Genomic DNA, 15507 nt, shown 5'->3' with positions numbered 1-15507 from the left:
TTCAGATCGGGGAATATACTGGAACAACAGATCCAGAAGATCATCTATTGAAATTCGAGAACATGGCATTATTACAACAATTTTCTGACGGGGTGAAGTGTCGGATGTTTCTCACTACCCTCGGAGGAGCAGCACAGCGCTGGTTCAAAAGATTGCCGGAGAAGTCTATTCGAAAATTTAAGGACTTCAAGAAAGTCTTTCTACACCATTTCTCTAGCAACAAGAGGTATCATAAGACCCCTTGGAGTTTGTTTTCAATCAAGCAGGTGTCTAAAGAGTCTATCCGAGCATACATCAAAGGTTGATCGGTAGCTATTGATGTACCTAATGCTACTTCTGAAATATTAGTAAGCGCTTTCTCTCGAGGTTTGAATGATAATGATTTCTTTAAAGATTTGGTAAGAAATCCCCATTAATTGATTCCTGGACTAGAATACTCAGTTTATTAATGTAGAAGAAGCTCATGCTCGTAGGAAGGAAGGTGCTACCTCTTCCCCTACCAGGTCAGGAGAAAGCTCGGCCCGTGCCTCCACCAAGAGGGCCTAGAGTAACTCATCCACCTCATCGACAACCGAGTATCGTCCACAATTTGTACAACACGTAGAAATACAACCAGAGGCATCGAGGAGATGGTGCACTTATCATAAAACTAGCAGTCATTATATTAAAATTTTGTTTTAGAAATAAGCGAGCTAATCGGGAGGCGTTATCGGGCGGAACTATTATCGACGGTACGAGGCTAAGCCCCTCGAACTTGAATATCGCGGTCGAGCCTCGGCGGGGGCAATACAGTCCGGTCGGTACCGGCCAAATGTCGGAAAGCACCTTACAGGCTGTGACTCGGCGGAAGAAAGCGAAGCAATCTTGCTCGGGGCAATATCGATATGATTACAGGCGGACCCGATGGGGACTCTAATAGAGCGAGAAAGGGACATGCAGGGAAATTCATCTGTGGGATGTAGTAGGGAGCAGTAGGTCCGAAATAAGTTCGGGCATAGAGATCTCGGGGGTAGAAATACCCGTGATGATGCATCATCAAACTGTGATAGCCAACTACGCCATTGCTCGTACCTTCATAGATACGGGCAGTTCTGTCAATATTATATTCAAGAAGGCTTTTGATCAACTGCAAATTGATCCGAGTGAACTTCAACAGGTCGTTACTCCTCTCTATGGATTCACAGGCAATGAAGTACAACCATTAGGCCAAATAAAGTTGGTCATATCTCTGGAAGAAGAGCCTCTGATGGGAACCAGGAGATCTTATTTTATGGTGGTAGACGCTCCATCCTCTTATAATGTGATACTGGGTCGGCCTGCCTTAAACGAATTTAGGGCGGTCGTTTCTACTTTTTGTCAAAAGATCAAATTTCCTGTGGATGACCAAGTCGGGGAGGTGCGAGGTGATCAGAAGATAGCCCGAAAATGTTATGTGGAAATAATTCCGAAAGATTCAAAGAATGGAAGTTAATGTCATTCGGGAGAAGCAGCCCGTCCTGGTTTATGAAGAAAAGGAAGAAGTTCAGATCCAGGCCGGTCGACCTGAAGCTACTACATATATTGCGGCTGATCTTGAGCCTGCTCTGAAAGCCGAATTAGTGCAATTCCTGAAGAAGAATAATGATGTATTTGCTTGGACTCCCAAAGAAGTCTCGGGCGTTTCTCCTACAGTCATGGAGCATTCTTTGCATGTCTTCCCAGATGCCCGCCCGGTCATGCAAAGAAAAAGGAGTTTTAGTGCGGAACAAAACCAGATTATTAAAGAAGAAATAACTAAACTCATGGAAGCCGGTTACATCAGGGAAGTACAATTTCCAAGCTTTCTAGCTAATGTGGTGTTAGTCTCCAAGTCTGGAAACAAATGGCGAGTATGCATTGATTTCCGAGATCTCAACAAAGCTTGCCCAAAAGACTATTATCCACTACCCAGGATTGATCAATTGGTAGACTCCACTGCGGGATGCGAATACATCTCTATGCTAGATGCTTACCAGGGTTATCATCATGTTCCCTTAGCTAAAGAAGATCAAGAAAAGGTTAGTTTTATAACATCTGAAGGTACTTATTGTTATAATATTATGCCTTTCGGACTAAAAAATGCAGGAGCAACCTATCAAAGGCTTATGAATAAGGTCTTCCAGAAGCAGATTGGTAGAAATATGGAAGTATATGTTGATGACATCTTAATTAAGTCTCTTCAAACTGCTGATCTATGCAGGGATGTAGAAGAGACCTGCAAGACATTAAGGCAGTATGGGCTCAAATTAAATCCGAGCAAATGCTTATTCGGAGCGAAAGGGGGGAAGTTCCTGGGATATATGGTGTCCGAACAAGGGATAGAAGCCAACCCGAGCAAGGTCAAAGAACTGCAGAACATGGAGCCACCACGCAACATGAGAGAAGCTCAGAGACTGACAGGCCGGATTACAGCCTTATCTAGATTCATTTCTAGATCGGTCGATCGTAGTTTCCATTTCTTTAAAATACTTAGAAAAGCCAATAAATTTCAGTGGAATGAAGAATGTGATAAGGCCTTCCAAGAATTGAAAGATTATTTGTCTACTCTCCCTGTATTGGCTAAACCCATAGTAGGAGAAACTCTTTGGGTATATTTGTCTGCTAATGAAAACGCCGTGGGCTCTGTATTAGTCAGACAAGAAGGAAAGGAACAACAACCTGTATATTTTTCCAGCCATTTATTAAAAGGAGCTGAGTGTAGATACACTACACTAGAAAAATTAGCTTATGCCCTAGTATTGACTGCTCGAAGGTTGCGCCCATATTTCTTAGCACATGAGATTATTGTATTAACCAACAGTACTCTTGGACGTGTGTTACTCAACCCAGAGGCATCAGGTCGACTGATCAAATGGATAACCGAACTTGGGGAATATGACATTCAATATCAACCTCGCTCGGCTATCAAAGCACAAGCTCTAGCGGACTTCATCATAGAAGTTCAAAGCCTTGAGGAAGAAGACATTTGGAAAGTTTATGTAGATAGTTCTTCAACTAGACAAGGCAGCGGAATTGGTGTTCTTCTTATATCTCCAAGGGAAGACAGACTTCAACTCTCCATCAGATTGAATTACAGAGCCACCAACAATGAAGCAGAATATGAAGCCCTGATAGTAGGATTGCAGGCCGCACGGCATATAGGGGCGGCTCGAGTCCTTATTTATTCTGATTCTCAATTAGCAGCTCAACAACTGTCAAGTAATTTTGAAATTAATAATGACAGGCTTAAGTTATATGCTGAAGCATTTGATAGGTTGAAGTCCCAGTTTCAAGAAGTAAATATACAAAAGGTTCCTAGATCTGAAAATCAAGTGGCAGATGAACTGGCTAAGTTGGCCTCTGCTATAGTGCCATGGAGTCTAGATCGGCCCGTAGAACAAACCCTGTTAATATCTTGTATTGAAAGACAGGCCGAAGCAGAAATTCGAGGTGATTGGAGAGCTCAAATCATATTGTATTTGCAGCAAGGTATTCTCCCCAGTGATATAGAACAGGCAAGGGTATTCAAGAAAATAGTTGCTCAATACACTATGGTAGGGGAGCAGTTATATAAAAGAGTTTTTTCTAGACCTTTGCTCAAGTGTATCATCGCAGAAGATATACAGTTTATTTTATGAGAAGTCCATCAAGGTTCATGTGGTAGTCATATAGGAGGGAGATCTTTGGCTCGCAAAATTCTGCTAGCAGGATATTTCTGGCCTACTCTACATGAAGATGCTAACAAGTTGGTAAGAACTTGTATTTCTTGCCAAAAACATCAAAATATCTCACATCATCCTACACAGTTATTGAGAACCTCTATAGTTGCATGTCCCTTTGATCAGTGGGGCATGGACATAGTAGGTCTGTTTCCTATGGCAGCTGCACAGAGAAGGTTCTTATTGGTGGCGGTGGATTATTTTTCTAAATAGGTGGAGGTAGAACCACTTGCTCGAATTACTGAAGATGCAGTTATTAAATTTTTATGGAAAAATATAATCTGCAGATTTGGCATTCCTCATAAATTGGTCTCTGATAATGGAAGGCAATTCCAAGGGGATAGGATTTTAGACTGGTGCAACAGTTACGACATTACTCAGGCCTTCACCTCTGTGGCTTATCCGCAAAGTAATGGTCAAGCAGAAGTAACCAATAGGGAAATCATAAGAGGTTTAAAGACCAAACTGGATCATGTCGGAGGTAGCTGGGTAGATGAATTACCCAGCGTCCTTTGGGCATATCATACTACGCCTCGAGAGGCTACGGGAATCACTCCCTTTCAATTAGTTTATGGAGGAGAAGCAATAATTCCCATCGAGGTGGGAGTAGAATCTGACAGAAGACAATTATATGACGGGGACAATGAAGGTCGGTGACTCATGGAGCTAGATTTAATAGAGGAGGTTGGAGATAAAGCTGCTACCCGTCTGGCATCATATCGACAACGGATGAGACAAAACTATAACAAAAGAGTAATCCCCAGATTTTTCCAAATAGGAGATTTGGTATGGAAGCGAATTAAACCTGTCGGAGATGTCAATAAGTTAGCACCACAATGGGGAGGACTTTACAAAGTAATAGAAAAACTCACATCAGGTTCATATTATCTCCAAGATACTGAAGGAAGGATTCTAGAGCGTCCCTGGAGTGCAAATCACTTACAGCCTTATCGAACCTAATTGCATCATACTACTCAAGAATGTGTGTGGAGAAACAACTCACAATTATTTGAGGTCCTCGGTGACTGAGGACAAACATACCTACAGCTTATGTACTCTATTTCTTTTAATAAAAGTCAAGCAAGACAAATACCGCCACGGAAATGAGTGTGATTCATACAGATTGATAAATATCAAGGGAACTTTCATTATTTATTTCAAGCAATCTACAGGGGGGAACCCTAAGGGCCTACGCAACTCCCTTCAAGAACCTAGAAGCTTTGAAAATTGTCACAAGGTTTGTAACGCCCCGCCTCCTACTGACTAGGCTGTGAGGCCGAGCGTCACATTATGCTGTGCTAAGCTATATCCATGACCATCACTAGTCTAGGTGCAGAAAGCTGTACCAATTTAAAACTTTACTAAGCTAACACAAGTTCTTGGTCCTACATGTGCTATGGGATGCAATCTAAGGTATACATGGCATATCCTACATCCCCTATGGTCAAGGAGCTGAATTACAAGGTCACTTGGTCAAAACCCAGCTTCCCAATCGATCCAGGTTGAACTCAATCGATTGCAAGCTGTTGGATCGATCCATGGATCAATTCAGACTGCTACTGAGCTCGGGGTAATATTCTGGATCGATCGGCTGATCAATCCAGACTGGCCAATCGATCCAGTGATCGATTCCAGAGCTCTCTGTTCGTGGGAGCGATTTCCCGATCGATCGAAGGATAGATCCCCGAACTCACTGTTTGCGACAGAATACGACTGGATCGATCGGCTAATCGATCCAGAAGCTTATTGTTCACGGAACCAGGCTCCCAATCGATCCGCTGATCGATTGAGGGCCCCCAATCGATCCGTTGATCGATTGGGGTTTCTGATTTCGCAGCAAAACTCTGATTTCAGCACTGCTTCGTGCTAAACTCACCTACAAGAGTTCTATAATAGCTGGAAAACAGACTAATAACACATAACTAGGATTATGAGCATGAGTACTAACAATCTAAGCAAGTCGCTCACGGTTCAAGGCATTAAAATAACTAGAAATGCGGAAAATAACACTATATAAAACTGAAGTCCTAGTTTGCTAATTTTGCCAAGATCTTTATTCCAGGTTCCTTCCACACACATCCTCCTTGCATTGACCTCCAGCCTCCGCTAGTCCAACTTTCCTTTACCTTTATCTGCAGTATAAGGAAAAGAGTATCTGTAAGTTTGAGAGCTTAGTAAGAAACCATCTACCTCATAAAAACATGCATACGATGAAATCATGCTTTTAAAACATGCTATTTGAAATATATGTATACTGAACATGTAAGAGCATAGCATGGCATACAAACAAACTAGTCATGGCAACAAGTGCTAACATAAGCTATCATATTGTATCAATAGAAAACTAAACTGATACAAAAAGCTGAGCTAAGCTAATGCTAGACTAATGCTGAAGCTATACTGAATTCACATAACTATCTTGTGAGAGTTTGAAAACTATATATATATAATAGATGAAAATACTAATCATGCTGCTGATGGGCTCGGCAACTGTACTTGCTGTGTGCGCATCCCTAACTAAACCCGGGGTTGCAAATTCCGAATCTAGTAGGGTTTACTAGGTTAGCTGAACCTAGGGACGACTATGGGAGCCCAACCCAATGGATATCTAATCCAGTACAGTGCCACTGATAAAATAAAATACTGGTTATAGCTGAATTTTGATATTCTTGCTATTTCTAGGTTATCTGAACCCAGAGCTAGGTTATCTGAACCTAGAGGCGACTATGGGAGCCCACCCATTGGACCATAGTCCCATATAAGCTGTACTAAAGCTAAACATACTGAATGAATGCTTCTATTGCATTTAGCTAAGCTAGTAAAATGCTTAAGTTGCATTTTAACCGTGCTAATAATTTAATCGAACACTTAGTATGCGCTAATTCGCATCCTTTGTGCCGAAAATCTATATACTACTAAACTGAAGCATAAAATTCATACGGAAGCTACTTATACTGCAGGTGAGGGGTTTCTTACCTCTTGCGCTAGTTTTCTTACGAATCTAGTCGCTAGTTTTCCGGTGGAGACGATCTTCTCGACGATTCTCTTGCGTCCACGCGTTCTTCTCGCGGAGAGAAACGTCTTCGTGTCGGAGTCGTCACCGGAAGGTGCCCTTGGGGCGGAACCCTAGCCCTTGGGGGCTTGGTGCGCCGAGAGGAGAAGGGAAAGGAGAAGAGGCGGCGTGTGAGGGTTTTGGGAGAGGAAAAGTTACGAATAAAAATTTAATAACTCCTCTCTTAATTTCCCTATTTATATTAAATGGTTAATTTGCCTAACTTAAGTATAAATATCATTGATTCCCTTTCCTTTCATCACGGCCCTGCTGGGTTCACTTGGTTAATAGAGCTATCTATAAGTCGTAGGACCCAATAGGTCTCGGGTTCAATTCCCGCGTAGGCTATTTTACGATTCCATTTATTTTTGCTGCTTCCGCTACTCTAAAAATTCTGGAAAAATATCCTATAATTCCAGAAAAATACTAGGATATTTCTAATAATTATTTTGAGAATTTTTCGGGCGTTACAAGGTTAGTACAAACCTCATATTTTTACATAGAATGCAGTCAATCGGGAAATCCCATGAAGTAACTCGGACGGGTCTTCATGGGAGGAACCGGAGACTCTAAACCATCACAGAACATAAGTCGATCAGGAAATCCCATGAAGTAACTCGGACGGGTCTTCATGGGAGGAACCGGAGACTCTAAACCATCACAGAACATAAGTCGATCGGGAAATCCCATGAAGTAACTCGGACGAGTCTTCATGGGAGGAACCGGAGACTCTAAACCATCACAGAACATAAGTCGATCGAGAAATCCCATGAAGTAACTTGGACGGGTCTTCATGGGAGGAACCGGAGACTTTAAACCATCACAGAACATAAGTCGATCAGGAAATCCCATGAAGTAACTCGGACGGGTCTTCATGGGAGGAACCGGAGACTCTAAACCATCACAGAACATAAGTTGATCGGGAAATCCCATGATTAACTCGGACGGGTCTTCATGGGAGGAACCGGAGACTCTAAACCATCACAGAACATAAGTCGATCGGGAAATCCCATGAAGTAACTCGGACGGGTCTTCATGGGAGGAACCGAAGACTCTAAACCATCACAGAACATCAGTCGATAGGGAAATCCCATGAAGTAACTCGGACGGGTCTTCATGGGAGGAACCGGAGACTCTAAACCATCACAGAACATAAGTCGATCGGGAAATCCCATGAAGTAACTCGGACGGGTCTTCATGGGAGGAACCGGAGACTCTAAACCATCACAGAACATAAGTCGATCGGGAAATCCCATGAAGTAACTCGGACGGGTCTTCATGGGAGGAACCGGAGACTCTAAACCATCACCGAGATATATTGGCATGATAAATCCAAAGTTAATGGATGTATTCACAAAATCGGATGACATTCTACACTGGATCAGAAGCCAGGTTCAAGGGGGACTCTATGCATATGACACATTTCGATCGGAGCCATTCACATGGAAATCTAAAAATCGCCCGGAGGATTAAACTCATCTCGAAACACAAGTCGATGGAAATCCCATGAAGTAACTCGGACGGGTCTTCGTGGGAGGAGGAGACTCTAAACTATCATGAGCACATGATCGGGAAATCCCATGAAGTAACTCGGACGGGTCTTCATGGGAGGAACCGGAGACTCTAAACCATCACAGAACATAAGTCGATCTGGAAATCCCATGAAATAACTCGGACGGGTCTTCATGGGAGCAACTGGAGACTCTAAACCATCACAAAACATCAGTCGATCAGGAAATCCCATGAAGTAACTCGGACGGGTCTTCATGGGAGGAACCGGAGACTCTAAACTATCACAAAACATCAGTCGATCGGGAAATCCCATGAAGTAACTCGGACGGGTCTTCATGGGAGGAACCGGAGACTCTAAACCATCACAGAACATCAGTCGATCGGGAAATCCCATGAAGTAACTCGGACGGGTCTTCATGGAAGGAACCGGAGACTCTAAACCATCATAGAAACATAAGTCGATCAGGAAAACCCATGAAGTAACTCGGACGGGTGTTCATGGGAAGGACCGGAGACTCTAAACAATCACAGAACATAATTAAGGGAGAAATCTTATAATTTCAAAGCCTAATCGACTGAGGTTATACGGACATAAAGCCAGGATTCAAAAAGGAATGCTATGCATATGATACATTATTCATTTGGAAGCCTATCCATCTGGAAGTCTTTATTTAAAAATCGCCTGGAGTAATATATTCAGCTCGGAACTCAGGAATTTTATACAATTCTTTATCTAGAAATCAATTGAAATTATGCATTCTTTTGGAATTATGAAGTACACCAGATGTTGTCTACAGAAGGATTCATCAGAACAAGGCTTAACTTCACGAAATGAGCAAGGAATTCTCAAATAAAATTCATACTTAATACTCAAAAGCATTTCAGAAGAGGTATTCTCAAACCAGCATAATAAAGAAGCAAGTAAGTATCAAAAATTTCTTATATACTGCAAGTTCTTAATTACCAAGCTTTAATTGCACTTCTTTTCATTATCAGTTCTTATATTACAAGTCTTTTATGAATAATCTCCTTAAACATTTGGAAAAGGACCTTTCAAATCTGCGGGCAGTTCTTCTTTAAGCCTGCGACGATTTATGAAAGAAAGGGGAGGTTCCTTGGGTAGATAACCACCTTCTCTTAATTGTTGAAGAACTCCCGATACGGAATGATTCAGAGCACCCACTATCCTACAGACAAACTCTTGGGCAAAGGCTGAAGACTTTAAATAAGCCAGTCGCCATTCCTCCCATCGACTCTTCTCTTGCTCCTTATAACTTTGGAAGTCAGCCTGCAGTTTTGTGTTTTGATCTTTCAAAGTATTCTTTTCTGATTTCAATTGTTCCAATTCTTTCTGGAGCATTGACAATTCAATATCTTGAGCTTTCCTTTGTTCTTGTTCATGTAGAATAGCGAAATCATGAGAAGCTAGGTCTTGAGCTTGGTCAGAAAGACAGGCGTTATGAAGTTTCTCTACTTTCTCTAAAATAAGGCTTTTCTGAGAAACGTCTAAAAGAGCTTTCTCTTTTAAAGCAATCTCTAGTCGAAGACCAGAATGTAGTCGGTCCACCTGTAATTCTAAAGTTCTTTTGGCCAGCTCTTTATCTTTCAATAATTGTTGGCACTCCTCCAATTCTTGTTTCAAGGTCCCTAATTGTTGATCTTGTAGGGCCATTTTCTCTTGCAACTGAGTCAAGTCGCTATTAGAAGAAGGAGAAGTAGCCCTCAACGTTTCCAGTTGAGCTTTTAATTTTTGGTTCTCCTGATCCTTAGCCGTAAGTAGCTGGTCGATGTGTAAACTTGAGGCAAGGAACTAAACAAAAGGATAATATAGTTAGAAATAAGGATACGAAGTTGATAGCATATAACTAGAGACACTTACAGCTACTACCTGACGACTATGGCAATCAGCTCGATGTGGAAGACTAAGGCCTCTTAGTTGTTCTTGACCTTGTAGCCAAGACTCGGCTAATAGGCCTTGCAGTTGTAGAGAACCATAATTAGATGGATTAGAGGCTTGTCCCACTTGAGAGGGTAGACCCACAGCCTGTTTAAATAAAGTTCGGGGAATGGAGGAAGCAGGAGGTAGAGAAGAAGAAGAAGACGCAATGGGAGGAAAAGAGATATTAGAAACAAGAGGGGCAAAAGAAGAAGTAGATGGAATAGAGGGCAAGACAAGGGAAGTTGATTCAGTCATGGGAACATTAATGGTTGAAGGAATAGCACTCGGAGAAGTTCTCCTGCAAGGCGTGCGCTATGCTCGACGCCCAGAAGCCAAAGGAGGCAGAGCTAAAGCAAAAGATGCAGAAGACACAGAAGGGATAACAGCCGTCTCAGAAGCAGAAGCAGAGGAAGCTGAAATAATAGAAGAAGAAGGGATAAGCATACCGGGTCTCATCATCCTAAGAGCAGGATTAGAGATAATATGGGTCGGAGTTATCGGCGCCTTACCTCTCTCGAGAGAAATGGGCGCCGGGACAAGAGGAGCTTGCACAAAAGTACCAAAGAAGTCAATAAAGGGAGAAGCCTCAGTAAGATTTGGCTTTTTAACTAAGGTAACAAAGGGTTCTTCTTCTTCCTCTTCCTCTTCCATGGCCGCGACAGTCTCTACCCGTCGTTCTTCTTCAGATAGTAAACCCAAGGTGGAAAAATTAGGACCCGATCGGCGGTCACGTAACCATTCTTCTCCAAGATTATTCACAAAAGACTTAGTCATGGTAGGATTCTTGTACATAAAAGCTGGAAGAAGAACATCAGCTAAAACACAGGGATTAAACATCGTTATAAAAGAAATGTATTAATTAGTAAATATGGATTGAGATGTTTTTACATACCAAAGGATCCATCCAAAGGGGTGTCAATCTTGCCTATTCAGAAAGGAAACATTAAACCCTCCACAATTAGATGCGGCAAGCTGAATTTTGCTCCCCTCAGTTTAGGTAGAGCAGAAGCAACAGAGGGATCGTCAAGAAGATCATGGGTGCTAGGAAGTGGAGGTAAGTCATGTATCCATTGAATAGGAAACTGAGGGGGAGAAGGGAGACGCATATAGAAAAATTTATGATACCATTCCCCCTGAGGAGGAATGCGGTTGAACAAAATAGCCTTGGGACGGGATTGGAATTTAAAAATACCAACATCCACGCGACGAGGAATGAAGAAGTGACGAAAAAGACGTGGAGACAAGGGGAAATCTAACAGTTTAGATACCCCAATAAAACCCATAAGAATGGAAAAGGATTGAGGGACAAACTGGTTGAGTGGGATATTAAAATAACGGCTGACATTACAGAAAAAAGGGTGAAGAGGAAAGCGAAAACCCTGTAGGACTTGGTCTCGGAAGATAGATATACACCCTAAAGGAGGAAGATGCGGACCTTCATGAGGAGCGGGACGGATTATATAAGAAGGAAAACCATAGGTTGCCTGTAAGTCCACTTCTTTTGTATCTATGAGGTCGGAAGAGCATGAGAGAAACCACGCAGGAGGAGAAGCCGCCATATGGAGAAACGATCAAAGAAAGAGGAATCAAGGAAGAGGACGAGAGATGGAGGAAAGCGGAAGAAAACTTCGTAAACCCTTGTTTCTCTTCTGGCCCTGTGCTAAAACCCCCAAACAGAAATAGCAGAAGGAAAAAGGAGAGTAAAAGGTACTTAGAATGCCTATCGTCATAAATGAGTAATAATATTAAAAAATAAAATCAAGGGGAAGAAGTAAAGTTAAGTAATCTACCTCGGAAAATGTGCGAAGTTTCCCTAGAAGTAATTCTTAAGAGAGCCTGACAAGTACAGAGAAAAATTAGTCCAGTAATTATAAGTCTAGGGTATGGGTGTAATAAAATAAAAGTTGAGCACCAGATATTAGTTAAAAGACGAGACTTGGTTCAAGGATACTGGATACGGTCTGTAAATATGAAACGGGCGGTCCTGATGGATCGACCGAGACAAAGAGCAAGCTAGTATGTCGACCAAAAGTTTATCATAATGAATCAAATAATATACACTATAATAAAACCCCATGAGACTCGATTAATACGTGAAAAGGACATATGAAAACATAGGGGTAAACCGGTCGAGTAAAATAAATAGACCAATATTAAGGACATCATGATAGAGCTGTGTCAAATCGGGCGAGACATAACTACGCTATGGAATATCGGGCGATATTTATCAATCTTGATATATATCGTCCAGTCATAAGGAAATGATCTAAGACGTCACAACCTATTGGGAAAGGTTGTATGGTGATCGACCGAGCAACATTGGACACATTTATATAAAACAGATAACTATCATAAGAAAGAGTAAAATTAACAACTAAAAAGAAAAAAATAATCAGCGTTACGTGAGATCGTCATTACAGAGTTTCTGCCCTCCTCTTTACAAGAATTTGAATTTAAGTCAAAGTCAGCTTAGGATACAGATCAGGGGGTTTGTTCTCAATAAGTCTGCGATGGTTTAGGAAATTAGGAGGAGGGACATGAGCTAAGTAGCTCTCCTCTTGTAACTGGCGGACCGCCTCTTTCGATCCTACAGTAAAGGCTGACAAGATGGACTTCACGATCGGCCTGTTGAATTCAGGAGACTCGATCATGGCAGTGGCCCGCTCCCTGTAACGAACATCTTCGTCACCCTTGTAAACCACCAAAGCCATTTGAGAAGTCTTCAATTCAGCTTCTTTTGCAGAAACCTCGGTCTTGACTGAGTTAAGGGAGGTGTTCGAGGAAGCTATTTCATCTTCCTTCAGCTGCAGGGCTTTGAGTTTTTCAGTTAATTCTGCTTCATAATTATCCTTTAGTTCGCCAAGTTTGGAAGTCAATTCTTGATTAAGGTCCGTAACCAATTTAAATTTTGTCTGAAGACTTTCAATTTATGCTTCGAGTTATTTCTTGGCGGTAGCAGAAAATGCAACAGAAGATAGCTCAGCAACCTCTTGTTTTAGCTTGTCATTTTCAGACATCAACCTCTTATTCTCAGTGTATAAGTTGTGCAGCAGTCGAGAAAAACCCATATTTTCTATCCATCGCTGGAAGTATAATAAAAAAACCATAAGATAATAGTTGAGAAATAGAAAATAGGCGTTAATAAGCACACCTGATTCTCCTTATGAGAGAAGTGATCAATTGCCTCAGGAATAGAGAGCTCTTCAAAAATGGACGAAGTTCATCCCAAGCGCCAGCAAAGGAACCTCCTAGAAGTATGGGGAGAACAGGAATAGTAGAAGAACCAGGAGAAAAGGAGGAAGTAGGAATAGATGGAGGAGCAAAGACTAAAAGAAGAAGGTGAGGAAGGTAGAGACCCAGAAGTCGGGATAGATAGGGGAAAAGTGAAAGATACATTGCCAGAAGCACTGACATTAACAAAAGGTGAGGCAGGAAAACTCAAGGAAGGATAGAGTTCCGCCAGCGTCGGTTCATCAGAAGGAAGGTCAGCTGAAGCAAAACCTTCGGAAACTAGCTCGTCGGCAGGAAGGAGGAGCCTCCTTTTTGATGGAGGAACTCTGGTAAGTTTGCGCCCTGGGTGTTTACTCTTAGAAAGTTTAGTTATCGATTTACCAGAGCTATCAGGAGACGTGAGCTCAATGAGGGGAAGAGGGGCAGATGAGGAGATAGCACCAGCCGCTGGTGAAGTAACAACGGGTAAAGGATTAGCAAGGATCTCTGCAGAAGGATCTCCAGGAGCTTCAAAAACTTCAAGAGCGCCCAAAGAACTGGGTACTTCAGCTACAGGAACTGGTTCTTCAATTGGAGGGGGAAGAACCATAGCAGCCAGAAGTTCGGCTTCTTTGGCGCGAATAACATCCTCTTCCAAACGTAATTCTTCGTCAATCAAAGCATCATAGAAGCTATCCACTACATAGAGAAGAAAAATAGTTTAGTTAGTTAAAAATAAAAAGAAAGAAATAAGGTGTTACCTAAAGGAACTCGAGTATCAGGTCTGACAGGGCTTAAGCCAAACAAGTATAGGAGATCAACCCGTAGCCACTTAAGAATAGAGAGTCGATGATTTAACAATTTCTCACAATAGATAGGGAAAGAAGGATGAAGATGAAACTCCTTGATGTCGGGCAAGGGGGGCAAGAAAGATTTCCAAGCATGAGACCAAGGAATGGGTCCTGGAAACTTTAAGAAGAAAAAGCGGGATTTCCAGGCTTTGAGAGACGAGGGCATACCCTCAAAAAGAACCATTTTAGTCCGTGAATGAAACAAGAAAACACCCGGTTCTGAACATATGGGATAAGAAAACATGAAAAATTTTGAGGAGTAGGAGGAATATCCCGCATACGAAAAAGCATGTAAGTACCACACAGATAACGGAAGGCGTTGGGGGCAAATTGTTGTAAAGGAATATCAAAATACTGGCTTGTTTCAATCAAGAAAGGAGGGATAGGAAACCTTAAGCCCCCTATCAACTGGTCCCTGAAAAAGGTTATGCAATTAACAGGAGGACGATGAGGACGATCATCCAGTGTGGGGATTATGATGTCATACTCTCAGGGAATTTCATACTGACGACGTATAGCTAGCCTCGCATTTTTATCAAAGGAAGAAGACATATGGACATACCACGGGGCAATTGCTTCCTCAGCCATGGGCAAAAGTATAGGCTAATGAAACAATAGACTACTTACTGAAGACAAGAAAGAAGATCGCCGAGAAATGGTGAGCCCGAGGTTTGGTTGAAGACTGCAACAAGAAAAGAACTCTAGAGAAGAGAACAGAAGGGACAAAGTTTAAAAGGAGACGAAGGGTTTAGGGTTTGGAAAGCACACAACCGTCGTCAGATCAAAATATTTTTTGCAACAGACGCGGAGGATCACAATAGAAAGGCAAAAGACCCACGTGACGTGGCAGTCAGAAAAAGTATGTGGCATACCATCATAAAAACATTTATATCGGATGTGATGGGTCGGATCGCGCTGGGGTTGGTAGCATCTCGAAGCACGCTTCTAACATTCTCTCACCCTAAGAAGAGCCAATCACCAGCTAAGAAGCTTCAAAAGAGGACGTGATTAACTGGACATGATAAAGTGAAAAGGACTGATTTTCTTGACTAAAGTCCAAGCTAAGGACAAAAACATTTAAGGATGGAGATTTAGGCGAATAACAGATTTTGAATTAACGTTCTTATGAAATACAAATTAATATTGATCAAAATAATTTTATATTAGCCGATATGACTTTGCTTATGCTAGGTAGGTATAATATTGATGTCAATCAGCGAAACAATG

The sequence above is a fragment of the Zingiber officinale genome, chromosome 5A (assembly GCF_018446385.1).
Source record: "Zingiber officinale cultivar Zhangliang chromosome 5A, Zo_v1.1, whole genome shotgun sequence".
NCBI classification, from domain to species: domain Eukaryota; kingdom Viridiplantae; phylum Streptophyta; class Magnoliopsida; order Zingiberales; family Zingiberaceae; genus Zingiber; species Zingiber officinale.
Note: the sequence above shows the minus strand (reverse complement) of the source record.